The 20463-nt window shown below is 40.2% G+C and overlaps 1 long non-coding RNA gene across 1 annotated transcript in view; it reads left to right on the top strand.

Annotated features, from left to right (window-relative positions):
• LOC139186195 (uncharacterized) overlaps positions 1–13986 on the top strand; it is a 65224-nt gene extending 51238 nt beyond the window's left edge. Inside the window, exon 3 of the long non-coding RNA XR_011569731.1 lies at positions 13597–13986. This is a non-coding gene — a long non-coding RNA (uncharacterized lncRNA). The remainder of the gene's footprint in view (positions 1–13596) is intronic.
• Positions 13987–20463: the final 6477 nt, after the last annotated feature.

Raw genomic sequence — 20463 nt, 5'->3', positions numbered from 1 at the left:
GCTTCCCTCATCTGCTATTGCAATGTTCTTATGAACATCCAAAATTGTGCTCCAAGACCTCTGGCTTTGGTCCTGGCAGTCTGGAGGCTGTGAAATGTGTGCTGCCAGGTATGTCATAGGACATGCCTATACAACTGGGCAGAAAGGCAGGCTCTCATGTGGAACCAAATGAAATAATAAAGGACTCCTATAAGTCTCAAAGATCCCATCAAAATTCTTGGAAGGAATTACTTATACCTGGCAAGTAGAAACACAGCTGCATTTTCAATGATTAAAAAAAAAAAATACTCATTAAAACACTGGCAATAGCAGAGCAAATTAAAAAGTTAATATAATTTTTGGTTAGACAGTCCTTTTTATGAAAACCCATAGTTCTTTCTCATAATTAACACAGTGAAAGAAACCTTGGTTGTAAGCTGAGAACTGAGAAAAACGCCGTTCAAGCACCAGATCATGTATTTGATGAATATATGACTTCGGGCCAAATAATATTTCTGAACCTCAGTTTCTTCTTCTGTAAAATGGAGCTGATACTCTCCCTACTTTATCTGGTTTTGTGCTTGAATGAAGTAATATACAAGCTGTAAAATACTCTACATACAAAGTATATTAGCTGTATGGTTTCTAATGTACAAAACTTAGAAGATAAAATTATGTATAGACAACATCCACTCGATGCACCTTTTCTGTAGCATTTAAAAATAATTGTCCCATTTTTGGACATTTCCGGCAATGGGCCCATATTCTCTAGGAAGCAGGTCTTTCTGTATTTGGCAAGAATCGCAGGTCAGGTTCCTCACATGCAAACTCAGAGAAGGAATTAGGGTGACGGTCATTTATCAAAGGGTGCTCTTCACACCAGTACCTGAGGGAGGGAGAGGCGAGGCAGGACGGGGCAGAGGGAGAAGTCAAGCTGTCGTGCAGTCCCCGTGAATGCTTCCCAGCAACCCAGGGCCAGCTCGGGCTGCAGCGGGCCACCAGAGTGGTCACGAATTTGGGCCAGAGGGCTGGACTTTGATGTTCTTGTGTTGACCAATCACTGGATCTTGGGTGAGGCAGTTGTTTTAGACTGAGGCAGTCCTCAAAAAGAGTTAAGAACTGAAGGTTATCTACTCCTGCAACTAAAGGGAAGAAGTCTTTCCGTCACCAAGGGACAGCTGGGCATCACTGCTTCTATCAGATGAGCCCTGTAGGTAAAATATTCAGCCCTCTATTGGGTGGAAACCTTTCTCACTGTGACTGTCGTGTAAGTTACTCTCCTCAGAGTCAATTCCAAGTCTTACCAATATTTTCTTACATAATTCTTTACTATATTCTGGAAGCACTTGTTCTGTAATACTGATGCATGTATTTTACATATATAAGTGATTTATATATGTGTTATATATTAATATTAATATATCAATCATATTAATAACAATATTATATGATAAGTTATAACCATCAATATATTGATATATTTACAGTATTAATGTATTATTAACCACTACTATAACATTAATTATCAATATATTAATATAATCATTAATATAAATATTAATAATTGTAATACATTGATACTTAATAACATACATGCAAGGCTCTAATTTATATTTATGCACATATTCATGTGCATATGTAATATATAGATACATTCTGAAAACATGTCCTTTAAGTGATCTGAGAATATGTTGTTAATAATTGGCTCAATGATGCCCCACTGTACTCAGCACGTAGCTTTTAGTAACCATAATGACGCCAATTAGAGAGTAAAACGAGTCTGCTGTCCAAGAGAACTGCATTGGGAGATCATGAATTCTGTTTTGGACGTGTTGGGTATGAAACCCTTTTGACACATCTGGAAGAAAACAGTCGGTAGGTGTTTGAATGTATATATCTAGAGTTTTGTGGAGAAGGAAGTGGCAACCCACTCCGGTGTTCTTGCCGGGAAGTTCCATGGACAAAGCAGCCTGGTGGGCTACAGCCCCTGGGATTGCAAAGATTTGGACATGACTGAGTGACTATCTCTGATGCTAGCATTTTGAAAGGAAGTCTACACTAGCAATAAGTAATTAGGAGTTGATGTTTCTTTAGTAACTGAAGCTAGGAAGCCACATTTCCGTCGCATTCCTGCAAGTCCATGATAAACTGGGGCTGGGTTTCCCTTTCAGATGGTAGAGTTTTCCTTCACTGGAGGGTTTTTCCTGATCTGTTTCACCGGATTCCATTACCTGCCTCACTCTCGAGGCATCTGGGAGTGCAGTCACTGCTGTAGGGTGGGAGGAGGAAGGGACCTATGACTAAAAACTGGAGGAAATCCAACATGTAAAGGCTGGTAGATGGGAACTCTGAGGTAGGAAAGGAGTGGCTGGGGAGGAAAAAGGGTGGAGTCATACAAGCAGGAGAGAAAGAAGGGGTCAGCGTGCGTCAGCGTTCTAAAATTCTTCAGAGAAATGGTGTCATCGGAGGTGGGAGATAATTGATGATCTTTGGGAGGGTGGTTTTGGTAGGAGAAGCCGGACTGGAGTGGGTTGAGGAGTGAATGAAGGGTGAGGAAATGAAGGCGATGGTGTTCACAGTGCTTTCAAGAAGTGTAGCTTTGAAGGTGAGGCCAGAGATATGGACTAGCTGGAGTGGAGCAAGGTTGTGTTGAAACAGTGGGCCTGAGTGTGAGGAAGAGAACTAGAAATAGCACCCCCCACATCGATGCTTTAAATATCCCCCTTCACCTTTAAGTGGTGTGAACTATAGTCTGAAACATTAGAGAAATGACAAATGAATGTTAGTGCTTTATTAAAAGCAAACATAACCAAAATAGTTGGCTTGTGGACAACTTAGATTATAAAACTGAAATTGAAAAGGAGATAAATATAAGATAATTTTCCTCTTGAATTATTCAGACCAGGGAGTCATAGGTTCATCTGGTTTTTAACTAAGAAAATCTTTTCTGACATGCTACTTTACATTTTACTTGAAAAGAAAAGTCTTTTATTTGTCTTATTTATTATCCAGATGAACAATGTCTTTTATAAAAAGGAGAGGAGCTATTTTTGCATGATCCTAATGCAAAGATGGATTATCTATCTATCTGACTCTGATATACTACTTCTAAAAACTGTTATTTTCTTATGTATGGGATAGGAGTAAAAGTAAGGACTTTCTTCAGAGAAATATTTCACAGATTCTTTTCTTGAGCACGTATATAATTTATCACTCCAGTCCTAACCCCCCTCTGCTCAGAAGAGGTGCTCAAACCCCAAGACAGTCCTCCTAAGCCTTCCTGTGACTCCCAGAGAGTGTTTCCAGGAGCTGGGCAGCGTTTTACAACCTTGTGCCACTCCACTGCATACCTAAATCTGTCCTTGGTGAATGTGGTGGCTGCTGGGGCTGCTCCCCAAACCCCACTGACTTGGCAGTGATTTCCTCACTCCAGGCAGAATGTGCTCCTGAGTCTAGTTTTTTTCCAAAGACCATGGCCCAGAGCTCTCAGACTGAGATGATTCATGCTGAAATGGGCAATGAGACTGAAGGATTCTCTCTGCTTTTGTGTTAGGATCTGTTGGAGGGCTCATAGAGCTGATTTTCTTAGGCCCCCAGTGTACAAGACCTTCTAGAACAAACACCCAAAAAAGATGTCCTTTTCATTATAGGGGACTGGATGCAAAAGTAGGAAGTCAGGAAACACCTGGGGTAACAGGCAAATTTGGCCTTGGAGTACAGAACGAAGCAGGGAAAAGGCTAATAGAGTTTTGCCAAGAGAACGCAAGAGAGTGTCATAGCAAACACTCTCTTCCAACAACACAAGAGAAGACTCTACACATGGTCATCACCAGATGGTCAATACAGAAATCAGATTGATTGTATTCTTTGCAGCCAAAGATGGAGAAGCTCTATACAGTTAGCATAAACAAGACCAGGAGCTGACTGTGGCTCAGATCATGAGCTCCTTATTGCCAAACTCAGACTTAAATGGAAGAAAGTAGGGAAAAACCATACCATTCAGGTATGACCTAAATCAAATCCCTTATGATTATACAGTGGAAGTGAGAAATATTTAAGGGACTATATCTGATAGATAGAGTGAATGATGAACTATGGCCGGAGATTCATGACATTGTATAGGAGACAAGGCGCAAGACCATTCCCAAGAAAAAGAAATGCAAAAAAAAAGCAAAATGGCTGTCTGAGGAGGCCTTACAAATAGTTGTAAAAAGAAGAGAAGTGAAAAGCAAAGGAGAAAGGAAAGATATACCCATTTGAATGCAGAGTTCCAAAGAATACAAGTAGAGATAAGAAAGCCTTCCTCAGTGATCAGTGCAAAGAAATAGAGGAAAACAATAGAATAGGAAAGAATAGAGATCTCTTCAAGAAAATGAGCGATACCAAGGGATCTCACACGCTAGTAAAGTAATGCTCAAAATTCTCTAAGCCAAGCTTCAGCAATACATGAACTGTGAACTTCCAGATGTTCAAGCTGGTTTTAGAAAAGGCAGAGGAACCAGAGATCAAATTGCCAGCATCCGTTGCATCATTAAAAAAGCAAGAGAGTTCCAGAACAACATCTATTTTTGCCTTATTGACTATGCCAAAGCCTTTGACTGCGTGGATCACCACAAACTGTGGCAAATTCTGAAAGAGATGGGAATACCAGACCACCTGACCTGCCTCTTGAGAAATCTGTATGCAGGTCAGGAAGCAACAGTTAGAACTGCTATGGAACAATAGACTGATTCCAAATTGGGAAAGGAGTTTGTCAAGGCTGCATACTGTCACCCTGCTTATTGAACTCCTATGCAGAGTACATCATGAGAAACGCTGGGCTGGATGAAGCACAAGCTGGAATCAAGATTGCCGGGAGAAATATCAATAACCTCAGATATGCAGATGATACTACCCTTATGGCAGAAAGTGAAGAAGAACTAAAGAGCATCTTGATGAAAGTGAAACAGGAGAGTGAAAAAGTTGGATTAAAGCTCAGCATTCAGAAAACGAAGATCATGGCATCTGGTCCCATCACCTCATGGCAAAGAGATGGGGAAACAGTGGAAACAGTGTCAGACTTTATTTTTTTGGACTCCCAAATCACTGCGGATGGTGACTGCAGCCATGAAATTAAAAGATGCTTGCTCCTTGGGAGAAAAGCTATGACCAACCTAGACTTCATATTAAAAGCAGAGACATTACTTTGCCAACAAAGTTCTGTCTATTCAAGGCTATGGTTTTTCCAATAGTCATGTATGGATGTGGAAGTTGCACTATAAAGAAAGCTTAGCGCCAAAGAATTGATGCTTTCAAACTGTGGTGCTGGAGGAGACTCTTGAGAATCCCTTGGACTGCAAAGAGATCCAACCAGTCCATCCTAAAGGAAATCAGTCCTGAATATTCATTGGAAGGACTGATGCTGAAGCTGAAACTGCAATACTTTGGCCACCTGATTGGAAGAACTGACTAATTTGAAAAGCCCCTGATGCTGGGAAAGATTGAAGGCAGGAGAAGGGGATGACAGAGGATGAGATAGTTGGGTTGCTTCACTGACTCAATGGACATGAGTTTGAGTAAACTCCAGGAGTTGGTGATGGACAGGGAGGCCTGGCGTGCTGCAGTCCATGGGATCGCAAAGAGTTGGACACGACTGAGAGACTGAACTGAACTGAACTGAATGTATTCTGAGGGAAGCCACTTTTTCTTACTGCTTATGGTTCTTTTGGGGCTTCCCCAATAGCTCAGTTGGTAAAGAATCTGCCTGCAATGCAGGAGACCCTGGTTCAATTCCTGGGTCTGGAAGATCCACTGGAGAAGGGATCAGCTACCCACTCCAGTATTCTTGGGCTTCCCTTGTGGCTCAGCTGGTAAAAGAATCCGCCTGCAATGCGGGAAGCCTGGGTTCTATCCCTGGGTTGGGAAGATCCCCTGGAGAAGGGAAAGGCTACCCACTCCAGTATTCTGGACTGTAGAATTCCATGTATAGTCCATGGGGTCATAAAGAGTCAGACACGACTGAGTGACTTTCACTTTCATAGTTCTTTTGCCCTTAAAGTTAGATGTGTGTGTTCAGAGACTTTACCAAAGAGAGTGGTTCTCTCCCTATATCTTTCTATCTTTGACCAGAAGGGTCATTAGAGTCAGTGGATTCTCAGGTTCACCTACCTAATCACTATTTCCATAAGTTTGTCCCAGGCATTTGGATTTTTAGCAAATCCTATCTATCTACCTATCCATCTATCATCTGTTATGTAGCTCTTGGTCTGTCCATTTTAGATCAAACTTTTGTGTTCCCCGCCAGCCCACCCCAAATTCATGTGTTGAAATCCTAACCCAAGAAGGTGATGGTATTGGGTAGGGGCCTTTGGAAGTTGATACCGTCGTGAAAGCAGAGCCCTCAAGAATGGAATTAGTGCTCTTAAAATTGGCCTTAGGAAGCTTCCCTGTCCCTTTCCTGTCCTGTAAGTTTATTGCAAAAATGATCATCTAGGAAATGAGCTCTGATCAGATGCTAAATCTGCAGGCACCATGACTTTGGGCTTTTCAGTTTCCACAACCATAAGAAAAAAATGTTTGTTGTTCATAAGCTACCCAGCTTATAGTATTTTGTTATAGCTGCCAAACAGACAAAGACACATGCACACGCACGCACACACACACACACACACTCTCTCTCTCTCTCTATCTTAATTTATTAATCCATTCATGACATGTTTATTCATATTTATTGAGCAACTGCTATTAACATACAGTGATGCATTAATTCTTTGAATAATTCCTCCAGGGCTTTTTAAAAAAATAGTGCAAAGTTGCACCAGAGGTTGGGAACAGTGTGTTTCAGTGTCCGTTTTTCAAAATCATCTGTTACCAAAAACATGGGAAAAGCTGTGATCTACAGAAGAAAAAAATGTGCAATTATATTTCCTCCATGTATTTCTACTAGCCCACTGACGGAAACTGAAAAAGTTATTTATTACAATGGGTAAAAATTAGGAGAGGATCAATCATTCTGCCTAATCAGTCTACACAATATTGCATCAGAGGCAACAGCACAGTGAACTACAGACAAAGCCAGACTTCATGGTTTGAGGGGGAAAAAAAAGAATAATTACTATAAGTGGGACTTCTGGACAAAATTTCCAAATGATGTGTAGGTAACCTGGAATAAATAGATATTTAAAGAAAAATTTTAAATGCTTTTTTTCCTCTGGTCTTTCTGAAAGATGACTTATCATGGCTTGGGGAATATTAAGGAACTGAAACATATAAAGAAATAGATTAGATAATGGCAGTTACTATAAAGAAAGGAAAACGGTTCCTAGCAGAGAAAATATCTTGGAAGGTTGTACAGACTTATGAATGAAGGTGATCAAGACTCAAGTGATGCCCTGAATTAACACAGAGTCATGTAAGAAAATTAGGAAAGAGCAATCAATTTGAGAATACAGTTCTGAAAGCTGAAATGTAGTCTGATGGTCAAGAATTCTCATAAAAATCCTCATGAAGCTGAGTTTCCCCTTATTTTTCTTGTGACATCAAAGTGTATTTGTGAGACTTCCCTGGAGTGGGTAAGACTCTGCCTGCACTGCAGGGAACATGGGTTTGATCCCTGATCGAGGAACTAAGATCCCACATGCCTGGGGGTGTGGCCAAGAAATAACTAAAAATAAAAATTGATGCAAAAAAGCTCATGATGAACAGCAACAAAAAAATCAATGTTTATTTGTGTATCCATATGTGTACATTTGATTCTTTCATCTCCAGATAATTGGAAAAATTTAAAAGCTTTGCACTTTAGAACATTACACGCCTTGAGTGCAGCACGTTTGTTCTATGTAGCATGGATTGGATGTTTTTTCCTCAGTACACATCATTTTTAAGCTTTATTTCTCTTTTTTCACTCAGTTGTCTTTCCTATAATTTAAAGCTGTAAAACTGAATTTGTTTTTATTTTTCAGTGCATTAAGCCCTCAAAGAGGGAGACTCTCTTATTGTCTTACTTGTGGAAATGTCTTGCTGTCACATTTTGCCTTTCTTCCACACAATAAGCAGTTGTGCAGCACTGGCAAGCATCCATAAATCTAGTTCCAAAGAAATGAACCCTTCACTGTGTTTCTCCCATTTCCTCTTGACCTGACCTTTCTCTTTGACCTCATTTGATTTTATCTCATTGTGACTGTTCTGCCTATATGTGTGTCCCACCCCACACACATGCACACAAATCCCTGGGAAAAGTTACTATGTTGACTCTTAGTGGGGGAGGGGGTGGTTATAAAGGTAGAATAAAGAAGTTGGAGAGGAACCGTATAGGACTTGAGTAGATGTTGCTGAACAAATTGATTCAAACAGAGGAGCTCCTCTCATTATATTCTGAGTGGGCGTCATAATGTATCCATTTCTTTCCTTTTCATGCGGCAAGTGGCTACTTCTGTGCACAGGGGAGAACAGTCCAGTCTGCTTTGTTTCCTGTCCTTTGATTCAGGCTATTTTATATTGCCAGGAACCAGAAAAGCCTGGAGCCATTGTGCACTGACACAGTCCCCGGAGTTCCGTTGGGAACAGTTGCAGCCAAATGCTTCCACAAATGGAGGTAGTGCGGTTTCCGCTGGCCCACCATGTCCGCCTACTTTCCTTAAAGACTTAGTTACCTTCCCCAGACTGCAAACGGAACCAGTTTCTGTCATCATCACCATCTTAAAAGAACATGCTTTCTTTCAGTGATCCAGCACGACATTAATTTTTTGCCAGAAAGAACACTCTGTATCCTTCCGTGAAGGTCTTTTTTCCTGTCCAGTCAATCCATATGCAGGTCAGGAAGCAACCATTAGAACTGGACATGGAACAACAGACTGGTTCCAAATAGGAAAAGGAGTACGTCAAGGCTGTATATTGTCACCCTGCTTATTTAACTTCTATGCAGAGTACATCATGAGAAACGCTGGACTGGAAGAAGCACAAGCTGGAATCAAGATTGCCGGGAGAAATATCGATAACCTCAGATATGCAGATGACACCACCCTTATGGCAGAAAGTGAAGAAGAACTAAAGAACCTCTTGATGAAAGTGAAAGAGGAGAGTGAAAAAGTTGGCTTAAAGCTCAACATTCAGAAAATGAAGATCATGGCATCTGGTCCCATCACTTCATGGGCAATAGATGGGGAAACAGTGAAAACAGTGCCTGACTTTATTTTTCGGGGCTCCAAAATCACTGCAGGTGGTGATTGGAGCCATGAAATTAAAAGACGCTAGCTCTTTGGAAGGAAAGTTATGACCAACCTAGACAGCATATTAAAAAGCAGAGACATTACTTTGTCAACAAAGGTCCGTCTAGTCAAGGCTATGGTTTTTCCAGTGGTCATGCATGGATGTGAGAATTGGACTTTAAAGAAAGCTGAGCACCAAAGAATTGATGCTTTTGAACTGTGGTGTTGGAGAAGACTCTTGAGAGTCCCTTGGACTGCAAGGAGATCCAGCCAGTCCATCCTACAGGAGATCAGTCCTGGGTGTTCATTGGAAGAACTGATGTTGAAGCTGAAACTCCAATACTTTGGCCACCTGATGCGAAGAGCTGACTCATTGGGAAAGACCCTGATGCTGGAAAAGATTGAGGGCAGGAGGAGAAGGGGACAACAGAGGATGAGATGGTTGGATGGCATCACCGACTCAATAGACATGGATTTGGGTGGACTCCGGCAGTTGGTGATGGACAGGGAGGCCTGGTGTGCTGCAGCTCATGGGGTTGCAAAGAGTCAGACACAACTGAGCGACTGAACTGAACTGAACTGGAGTCAATCCATAGATTCCTTTTTCTACATTTCTACCTGAAATGTCACTGATTTATGGTGAATTTCATTATAACCATCAGGTCTCCTCCTTCCTTTCCTTCATTTGTTCTTTCATTTCTTTCTTACTTGTTCTCTCCCTTTCTTTTTTCTTTTATTCAACACATATTTAAGGTCTATTTGCTTAACACACATCAGGTGCCAAGGATACCATGGTGAAAACACCACACAAGGAAGCTCTAGTCTCGAAGGGAGGAAAGATTTTAAAATTAGTCAATTGTAGTTGTAACAAGCACTGCAAAGTGGATAATATATGTGTAAATAACAGGATGAGGTACCCTGCCTGTGGAAGTGATGTTTAAAAGGAGATCTGGAGAGTGAGTAGAAATTATGGAGACAAAGGGTGTGAGGTTAGGACTCCATGGGAGTTTTTTCAGGCAGAGAGAATGGAATGTACAAAGGCCCTAAGACCAAAAGGAATGGGATTGACTTTTAAAGAGGCTAATGAGGCCTGAATTCAGAGCGAGTGAAGGAAGTTTGCGATGGTATGCAGAGGCCAGATGGACTGGTTTGTTATAGCTAGGTTAAGAGTTTAAGGTTTATCCTGTCGTAAGAGGATGCCTATGAAGTGGTACTGAAGAAATCAGACACAATGCACACAGATATTTAAGAAGCATAAACTGTTCTAATATTGTCAGAAATTTTATTTTTAAAGGTGGAACTATGAGTTCATCTTCTTCATTCTGGGAAGAACTGTTTTAGTGTCTCAATCGCGATCATAGAAGACACGTTGAAACCTGCTGTTCCAAGGGATGTGTAATGGAAAATATGTTTCCAGGGGAATCACCTCATTCTTGCTCTGCTGCTTCTGCCCAGGGATCTCAGGCCCATGGATTTAGACAGGAGGATGAGGAGTTGACTCACTTTCATAGGAGTCATGGGAATTTCTGGGTGGAAAAGGGTTATGATTGTTTCTGGAGTTCAGTGTGATTATACCCCATCTGATACATTAGGATAATGGGACAATGAAGAGCTTCCTCCCCTTCTAATTCCAAAGAATGTATCAGTGATGGAGTCTGGGTCTGGTCAGAACACAGAGTCGTTGTATGTGTTCTGAATAGGAAGAGTTTCAATACAGGGAAATAGAGGCTTATGTAACTGTTGAAGCACTGTGGGGGCAAAGGGCAGGAAAGCTGGACAGATGATCTCATCCGGCAGAAGTGATTTCCACGATTCTGAAAGAAGCTCAAGTGACTTTGATCCTCATGTCAGCTCATGTGTCTATCTGCAGCTGCCTCCAGAGGGTAACAGCCTCTCCATCTCTTCTGTCCCCTAGAGCTCACACTAATGCCTGCTGCTGGTAGACTCTTAACTTGTAATTATACAAGGAAGTGGAGTCTGGAAATGCAGTTCCCAGTTTCTCTTCTGTGGATGCAGAAGAGACTTCCGGAGAGGATGGCTGTGATGTCAAGTTGACAAAGGGACAGTCCAGCCTAGATGGTGACTGTGGGTCAGCAGCACAGCCCCAGCTGCTGTGAGGGAGGGAGGGTTCCTAGAGAACAGGAGCAGGCTCCCACTTTGAGAGTGTGGGTGTGCCTCCTTGAGGCTTCTTGCGGTAGCCAGGGTTCTCTGGAGAGATAGAACCAATAGGGATATGCGTGTGCATGTGTGTGCAGAAATGGAGACAGATTTATTTTAAGGAATCGGCCTGTGTGATCATGGAGGCTGGCAAGTCTAAAATCTGCAGGGCTATTGGCTTAGAGATCCAGGGGAGAGCTGGCAGAATTCCTTCTTGCTCAGGGGAGGTCAGATATTGTTCTATTCAGATCTTCATCTAATTGGATTAAACCTACCCACATTGTGGAGGGCAATCTCCTTTACTCATAGTCCACTGATGTGAATGTCAGGCTCATCAGAAACACGCTTGACCAAACATCTGGGCAGTGTGGCCCAGCCAAGTTGACACAAAAAATTAACATCACACGTCCCCTTCTTCATTTACACCTGAGGAGTTCCACTACTGTTAGATGCGGTTCTGAAATAAACAAAAATATGCCCCAAATTAAAAATTCATGATCTATTTTTATATATTATAAACAGTTTAGTCCAACTCTTTTAAAACAAAGAGTGTGATAATTATTTTTCCCTTCTCCTTTAGATTTAGGAAAGAGTAGAGACATCTCTGGAGAAGGCAATGGCAACCCACTCCAGTACTCTTGCCTAGAGAATCCCATGGATAGAGGAGCCTGGTAGACTGTGGTCCATGGGGTCGTGAAGAGTCTGACACGACTGAGCGACTTCGATTTCACTTTTCACTTTTATGCATTGGAGAAGGAAATGGCAACCCACTCCAGTGTTCTTGCCTCGAGAATCCCAGGGACGGTGGAGCCTGGTGGGCTGCCGTCTATGGGGTCACACAGAGTTGGACACGACTGAAGCGACTTAGCAGCAGCAGCAGCAGCAGAGACATCTATTTATGCTGTGCCCTCTCAGTATTCATTTATTCATTCAGTCAGTCTTTCAACAAGCGTTTATTGAAGATACAGGCACTGAGACTAATGCAGTGATATTGATACAATATCAGATCCAGACCCCCCAAAAATGTGTTAAGCTAAGGAGCAACACAAGCACTTTGTTGTAACTTGGGAAAATAAGTAAAGGAAATTGCAAGTGCAAAAGATACTAGATTTATAAGATTGCAAGAGTTGATTTTAAAAACTTTATAAAAGCATAAAATTTTATAAGCAAATTAAACCAACCAAAGTTTACAGATCTTAGCAAATCATGATGTATGCAGACTTGTTCCCTGAATAATCAAAGATGAGTCAGAACAACTGTTTATTCAAACAGCTTAATGTCAACTAATCTGAGAAGGCAATGGCACCCCACTCCAGTACTCTTGCCTGGAAAATCCCATGGATGGAGGAGCCTGGTAGGCTGTAGTCTGTGGGGTCGCTAAGAGTTGGACACATCTGAGTGACTTCACTTTAACTTTTTACTTTCATGCATTGGAGAAGGCAATGGCAACCCACTCCAGTGTTCTTGCCTGGAGAATCCCAGGGACTGGGGAGCCTGGTGGGCTGCCGTCTATGAGGTCGCACAGAGTTGGACACGACTGAAGTGACTTAGCAGCAGCAGCAGCAATGTCAACTAATATAGTTTGTTTAGGAAGCAAATGCCTTAATAAAGAATACACTGACCCTAACACACTTAATGACTTTTTCATAGTTCCCCCAATCGCCTTTTCTTTTGTAAGATCCTGATTTTACCAGCTGATGTCTTTCCAGCTACTGTGTTTTCAGAACAATTACTGCCATGTTTGATGGAGGATTATTATGTTGAGAAGTTTCTGAGAGGCTAGTTTTTGGCCATATGACAGTACATGTGTCATGACAGCATCACCAACTCTGTAGTGTGAATAAAATTAAAACAAAACTGGCAGGTAGATTTCTAAGATAATTTCTAACGACCCTCACCCATATATAATACCCTCCCCTGGGGGTAAGGGGGCACCTGTGAACATGATGAGGTGATTATACATATGGCAAAAGAAAGATTATCTTGGGTGGGCCTGGACTAATCAGGGAAGCCCTTTAAGAGCAGAGAGTTTTCTCCAGCTGGTTTCAGAACACAGAGTTTCAGAGCAACAGAGACATACTTCTGCTGGTCTTAAAGAAACCAGTGCCTCACTATGGAAAGGGCCGCTTGTCAGGGAACAGTGAGAGGCCTCTACAAGTTACAGATGCCCTGGTCTGCAGCCAACAAGGAAACAGAGATTTCAGTCGTAAAACCTTCAGGAACTAAATTCTATCAACAATAGAATGAGCTTAGAAGTGGATTTTCTTTTTTTCAGAGCCTCCAGATGAAAACTCAGCTCAGCTGACACCTTCATTTCTGCCTCATGATGCACTGAGTTGAGGACCCAGTCATACCACGCTGGATGTCAGAACTACGGAATTGTGAGTGAATTTAGAATTTTCGTTTTTTGTGGTACTTTGTAGTAAATTTGGGGTACTTTGTTGTGCAACAAACAGAGAAAAGAGAACTAAGACAAAAAGGAAAACAAAACAACTTTTATCCAATTTTTGTTTGTTTCTTTGTTTGTTGTGGATGTGATATTGTGCTGAAATTGGTCTTGTGGTGCCATTGCTCTATTCAGGTCACATACAGAAAGGTATGATCTCAATGGTGAGGTGACGCAGCTGGAAGAAGACCTCCCAAAATGGAAAGGTGGTTCCTTCTGGAGAGGTCCACTTCAATCCTTGTAAAATCTAGGAACAAATTTAAAAGTGTATCTTCCCCATGAACTTTCTGAACGTGTGTAGGTATATTTGGGTCACCATTTTTTTTTATCATAAATATATTTATGAACATGGAGTTTAGAATAGTCATCTGATTTGTTAGTCCAGAATTTGATAATATTTCAAACTCAAGTATGTGACTCAGATGATCACATTGTAATCTTCAGTTTAGAGTGGCTGAGGGCTAATTCTTTTTTTGAGAAATAATTCACTTTCTAACTGGTAAGTCATACATCATCTTCAGAAGCTTTTCACAAGTTCAATATAATAGTTTGAATAATCAGAATTATAATATATTTATTTCAAGAGAGTTAGACTGAATAACAAATCCAAAGGTGTGAAGTTAGAAACTTCTTGAGAAAAACATAAAAATGCAAATCTAACATTATGCATTGTTCTTTATCTTCTTTCCCTAGTATAAAATGTTTGAATATTTAATTCCTTGAAGTTCTAACACTGATCTCTTCAGAAATTCTTTCAGCTCTACTATCATGCATTATATGAAAGTGAAAGTGTTAGTCACTCAGTCATGTCTGACTCTTTGTGACCCTATGGACTGAAGCCCAGCAGGCTCCTCTGTCCATGGAATTCTCCAGGCAAGAATACTAGAGTGGGTTGCCATTCCCTTCTCCAAGGGATCTTCCCAATCCAGAGATCAAACTCAGATCTCCTGCATTGCAGGTAGATTCTTTACCCTCTGAGCTACCAGAGAAGTCCATCATGCATTATATTTTTAGGATTATTGCATATTGTATTAAGGTAAAATAGATCAATTATCTTTTAAAATTACTTATTAGCTAGAAGATTAGAGCCACAGCCGTGGTTCTTCTTTTTCTTCTCTCTGTAACTCAGATTCCTTATCTCAGAACCTCCTCTACGCTCCATACTCAGACCCTTCTCTTCATGCCCAGTCATCTTTTCCCCTTTAATTCTCATCCTTGACGTTTCCTCATCCAAATTTTCCATGAGAATCTTGCTTCCTCCTTTTAACCATTACTTTACCTACCTTTCAACCTCTTCTCTCATAGACCATTTTTTTTTCATCACTACTGCCCACCCGCCCCCCCCAGAAATTAATCTCTTTCCTCATCTCTTTTTTTTTTAATGAAATAATTGCTCAACCCTAGAAATGTATGAATTCCACACAGAAATTGGGCCAGGATGTGACTTATACAAGTAAAGCCTCTTTCCTCTCACTTCCTCAACATAAATGATAAACGCATCCTGTTTATCAGCCTACCTTTATCTTCTCTCTCAACTTCTAGCTTCTACTTCATCACTATGAATTGCTGAATATCTGTGCCTAATACCAGAGCTAGGCTATGCAAAAGTTGGGACATTCAGAATGTTACTTAGGAATTTTACTTGCATTTTCTGTGGTCCTGTCAGAGATCTGCTGAAAAAGAACAAGAGAACACAGTGTTCTGCTGGATCAGGTGATACCTTTGTGCACACTGGCGTTATCAACCACGTAGGTGCAAAGCTTCACGAGCAGAAGAGAACTTCATGCAATTCAGAATAAAGCTGACCTTTCTTCTGGAAGGATATAACATTGTGTCAAGGTTTATGGCTAGAAAAGGGGTGTGTGGGTTGCGTCCAGCCTCAGCTCATCCCCTTTGCTGGGCCCTTTTGTGTAGAAAGCAACCTGTGCAACTGTGTGTGGCCTGCCTGCTGAGTGTGCCGCCAGTACATGTAGAACAAGCAGGGGATAAAGAGCAGGGCTTATGTTATGAAAGGTGACAGCAATTCTTATTTCCTTGGAAAGAACTAAATTTTACTTACAAGTGTTTTTCAAGCCAAATACTGAAAGTATGGTGAATGATCCTTAAGGTTTATAGTAAATTAGGACTTAGAAATGTGTATTTCAGTTGGAAAGAGAGTAAAATTGGGAAAGTAAAGATAGGTAGATGGGGATAATGAGCACTGTTCAGAAAACTTTTTGTTAAAACGCCATTTTTGTTAGAATACCACACAGTTCAGGCTTTGTGGACCATATAGACTCTGCTGCAACTTTTAAACTCTGCTCAAAAGCACCCATAGAAAAATATGTAAATGAATGAGCATGGCTGTGTTCCAATAAAACTTTATTTACAAAAGTGGGCTGGAGAGGGGGTCATAATTTGTGAACACCTAGTGTAGAATATTGAGAAAAAAGGGTTCACAGAGGCATTTGGTTGTTGTGAGTCTGCTGTTGATTCAGAAAGAGCCCTAAAATCTGAGTAACAAGTGTTCATAAATTATCAGACAGATAAATTCTAATAGGTTGAAAAAGAACCTTTTGATAACCAGTTTTAATTTATAGATCTATAAATGCCAGAAATGGAAATTTTATTTGTCAGGTGTTTATTTCTCCATTGAATCTCCTGTAATATATATGCTTCAGAAGATTAAAAAGTGGACTAACAGACTATATTTCTCATAAAATGTTACTCTTTAAACTTCTCTTGCAGTGCTCAATTTAAACAATATGTAATGGATGTATATTATGATTTGGTGGGTGATGGTGAATTTTATTCCCTTTGCTTCAGAGCAACTCGCTGATATCAGAACTGATCTTTGTTGGGGCTGGCCTGACTCATGGAATTCAGATGCTTTGCTCAGATAAGTAATTCTTTGGGGAAAACTCATTGTACGCAAAATACTTGAAAAGATATGAGAAAGGGCAACAGTTGGGCTATAAAAACAGACTTTATATTTTTCCATGGGAAAAAAATTATGGTCCTAGCATTTTATTCATTCCCTAATTATCTAAATATGTTATTCCATAGCATAAATACAAAGATGTTTTTGTTCTTTGGGCAAATTGCCCTTAGTTATCAAGCTCTCAAATCTTGAGAAGGATCAGTCTTGAAAAGATCCTTCTCCTCCCTTCTCCTTCTTCCCCTTCCATCTATCCTTCTTTTTTTTTTTTTTTTCCTCATGTGTTTGTTTTCAAGATGGATATAGACTGTAACAACAAAGTCTTTGTAAAAACTAAGAATATGTGAGAGCTTACAGGTATGGACAACTGAGCATCTGGGCCTGGGTGTTTCCTGCATGGAGCAGAATTCCTCTGGCCTCCCCAGCACCCCGGCATTGTTTATTGTAGCCTGTAACCTCTCCTTTCACTGAAGGGGCAAATTTATGAAGGGGTTCACACAGCTGTTCTGGTTTTTAAGCTGACCAAGGCCAGCTGGAATACACTTTATTCACTGTAATACACTTTATATCATAAGATTTTTATATTCCAGTGAAAACTGGCCGTTAAGAGGCCTCAGAGGCAGGGTTTAGATTTTGATTGTCACTTAACACCGCTGGAAGAAATTAAATTCTAGTGAGGACATAACTCAGTGAAAAGCAACCTTCTCTTACATAGCACAGTGATGAAAACAGCCTACAGTTACAAGGATTTTTCTGAATTCCATTGACTCTTTACTGCTAATTAGTAACATGACTTGAGTGAATTTTTTGATACTTGCTTTGACTTGCCTTTAATAGCACTTTAATTTCCCATGGGACCTTTTGTTCTCAACTTGCTGCAGATAAATATAAAAACTGTGGACAGGATCAGTCTTGTTTATTTATGAAACAAAGTTTTGTTTTTATGATGTTTGGAGTTTATTTCCAGGCAGTTAAAGGAAGGAAGTAATTGGTACCTTCCTTCTAAGTCCATTTTGGAATTTTATGAAAGAAAATTTATGTGATAGAAAATCGATCTGGAAATGCAGTGAGTGAACTGGTTCCAGAGCTACTTAGTGTATGATGCTAGATGGAACTTCTAGCATCATACACCGAATAGGGGGGTGGGTAGGGATGATGTACTTCTCTGGATTGGAGTCTAATTATAGCTTATTTGCTTTTCCTGCCGGTGTGCTCTCTGGGGCAAGTAATCTAGAGAGAGTGTGCCACTGAGAGGGCTGGCTGGGATGAAGCTAATTGAATATTTGACAACGTGGCTCTACTTATCTCCTCAATGTGATTCAAACATAATGGGAGAAAAGGGTGAATGCGGGGTGTTGGTGAGAGAACTACAGTTTCATCCAGTCCTTGAAAGACATTATTTCCAGCAGCGTAGAGATTTGTCAGTGACACCTCAGAACATTAGTTCAAGTCTGTGCATTTATTAAACTGTCCCTTTTTGAAGAACCACTCCAACAGCTGCTAGACCTAGAACTCTGCTGTTGCAACTAAATCACTGGAGTGGGTCGCCTTTTCCTTCTCCAGGGGATCTTCCTGACCCAGGGATCGAACCCAGGTGTCCTGCATTGCGGGCAGACGCTTTACCCTCTAAGCCACCAGGGAAGCCCAACTAAATCACCAGTTTACACCAGATCTTGACATTTATAGACCAGTTAGCCTATAATGCTATAAATATAGGTTTCGGTTATTTACTTTGTAGTAAAAATACTCAATGTATGATGAATTCATACTTGTTAAGAATTGGGGAGCCTTTTGGTTAAGATTTTTTCAGTATATTTGCTGCTACTGATTTTTTTTTCCCTTTTGGTTCAGCGAAGGTGAATTCCTTTAGGGCCTGTGACTAATTTCCCTAGATCCAGAGATTACCTAATGAGTTCCGTAGAAAACCTTGGAACTAAATTGATTCAAGGTTTACGGAGTGACTAATGTAATCATACCTCTGGGGAAATAAACTGGCCCCTAGTTTACTGGTTAGTTGCAAAAAATTCTGGCAATAAATGGAAATAAGAATAAACATCTGTTATTAAAAAATCATCAGGGGCCCTTGATGTCCATATAAGTAATAGATAGCCTCAGTTTTAAATTTTCATCCCAAATAATGACAGTTCTTCCTTTGCCATTATATCCGTTGATAAAATTTAATATGTGTATGCATGAATATGATTTATAAAGTTAAGATGTAGACTGGATTTTTATAATGTAAAAGTTTTGAATGGATTGTTTTTGGAAGAGCAACTGTGAAAAGGAATGTTTACTTAGAACTCAAGTTGGGAAAACATATATAACCTTGGAGCATGTTATTAAAGGAAAAGTACTATCAGCAGGTTCATCTGTTTCAATCTTTGATGCATCAGAAAAATCAATCTGTGCTCCAGAAGGCATTTTGAATAGTCAAAGGCTGTTTTTTTTTTTTTTTTCCATCAGACATTTCATATTTGTGCTTAGATAATGCTTCAGATGTTTAGAAAAAACAGAGAGATGCCATGGAAAAAATAACTCTGTTTCTAAATCCTAAATGATCATAACTCATTACTGGCCAGAATTTTATTTTCTTAAGACTATACGCTACACATATACTGGTAATTGATATAATAGTTCTTAGTATCATATATATATATATATGCTCTGTGTGTGTATATATGTGTGTGACTTGCATGTATAAATCTTTTTGTACTTTATGAGTTTAATTTGGAATCTAATTCTAGGTGTTTATCTTTAAGACCTAGAATAACAGAATTTGTGAAAATCAGAACATTACCCATTGATTAACACAAGCCCTGGGACAAGATATGAAGTGGGTGAAGTTATCTTCACTGAGAGTCCATCCCTTCTGTAAGGACTTTACTCTTTGAAGTTCCTCTCAGACTGGGGAAACCATGTTAGACCACCAGAAGAGAACTGTCCTCGGGTATATGTAGTTTGGAGAGTGATTTCTGAACCAGTTCCCAACTTCCTGTACTTTCTCTTGGCCTGTACTTTTCTGTATTTTCTCTTGCCATTCTGAAATTTTTCTCTCTCTCCTTATTGTGTGCTAATTTCTTTTAATGTATACATTTTATTTTAAAATTTTTATTTACATTTTTATTAGATATAATTGACAAATAATATTAGTGTCAGTTATATAACATAATTTTTTTTCTTGTGATGACAACTTTTGAGATTTACTCTCTTAGCAACTTTTAAATGTATGCTGCTGCTGCTGCTAAGTCACTTCAGTCATGTCCAACTCTGTGAGACCCCATAGACGGCAGCCCACCAGGCTCCCCCATCCCTGGGATTCTCCAGGCAAGAACACTGGAGTGGGTTGCCATTCCTTCTCCAGTGCATGAAAGTGAAAAGTGAAAGTGAAGTCGCTCAGTCGTGTCCAACTCAGCGACCCCATGGACTGCAGCCTACCAGGCTCCTCCATCCCTGGGATTGTCCAGGCAAGAGTACTGGAGTGGGGTGCCATTGCCTTCTCCATTTAAATGTATACTACAGTGTTATTAACGATTGTCACCATGTTATACATTTAAACCCCAGACTTGCTTATAACTGAAAGTTGTTTGTAGCTTTTGACCACCTTCACCCTTTCACCCAAACCTCATCCCTTGCTCTGGCAACCCCTATTCTATTCTCTGTATCTGTGAGTTTTTTTCATTTTTTTTTTAAGATTCCATATAAAAGTGAGATCATATGGTATTTGACTTTCTCTGTCTGACTTGTTTCACTTAGCATGTCATTTAACATATGAAGAAAGG

This window comes from Bos indicus, chromosome 12 (genome assembly GCF_029378745.1).
Source record: "Bos indicus isolate NIAB-ARS_2022 breed Sahiwal x Tharparkar chromosome 12, NIAB-ARS_B.indTharparkar_mat_pri_1.0, whole genome shotgun sequence".
Lineage (NCBI taxonomy): Eukaryota > Metazoa > Chordata > Mammalia > Artiodactyla > Bovidae > Bos > Bos indicus.
Note: the sequence above shows the minus strand (reverse complement) of the source record. Positions and strands in the feature narration are given on the sequence as shown.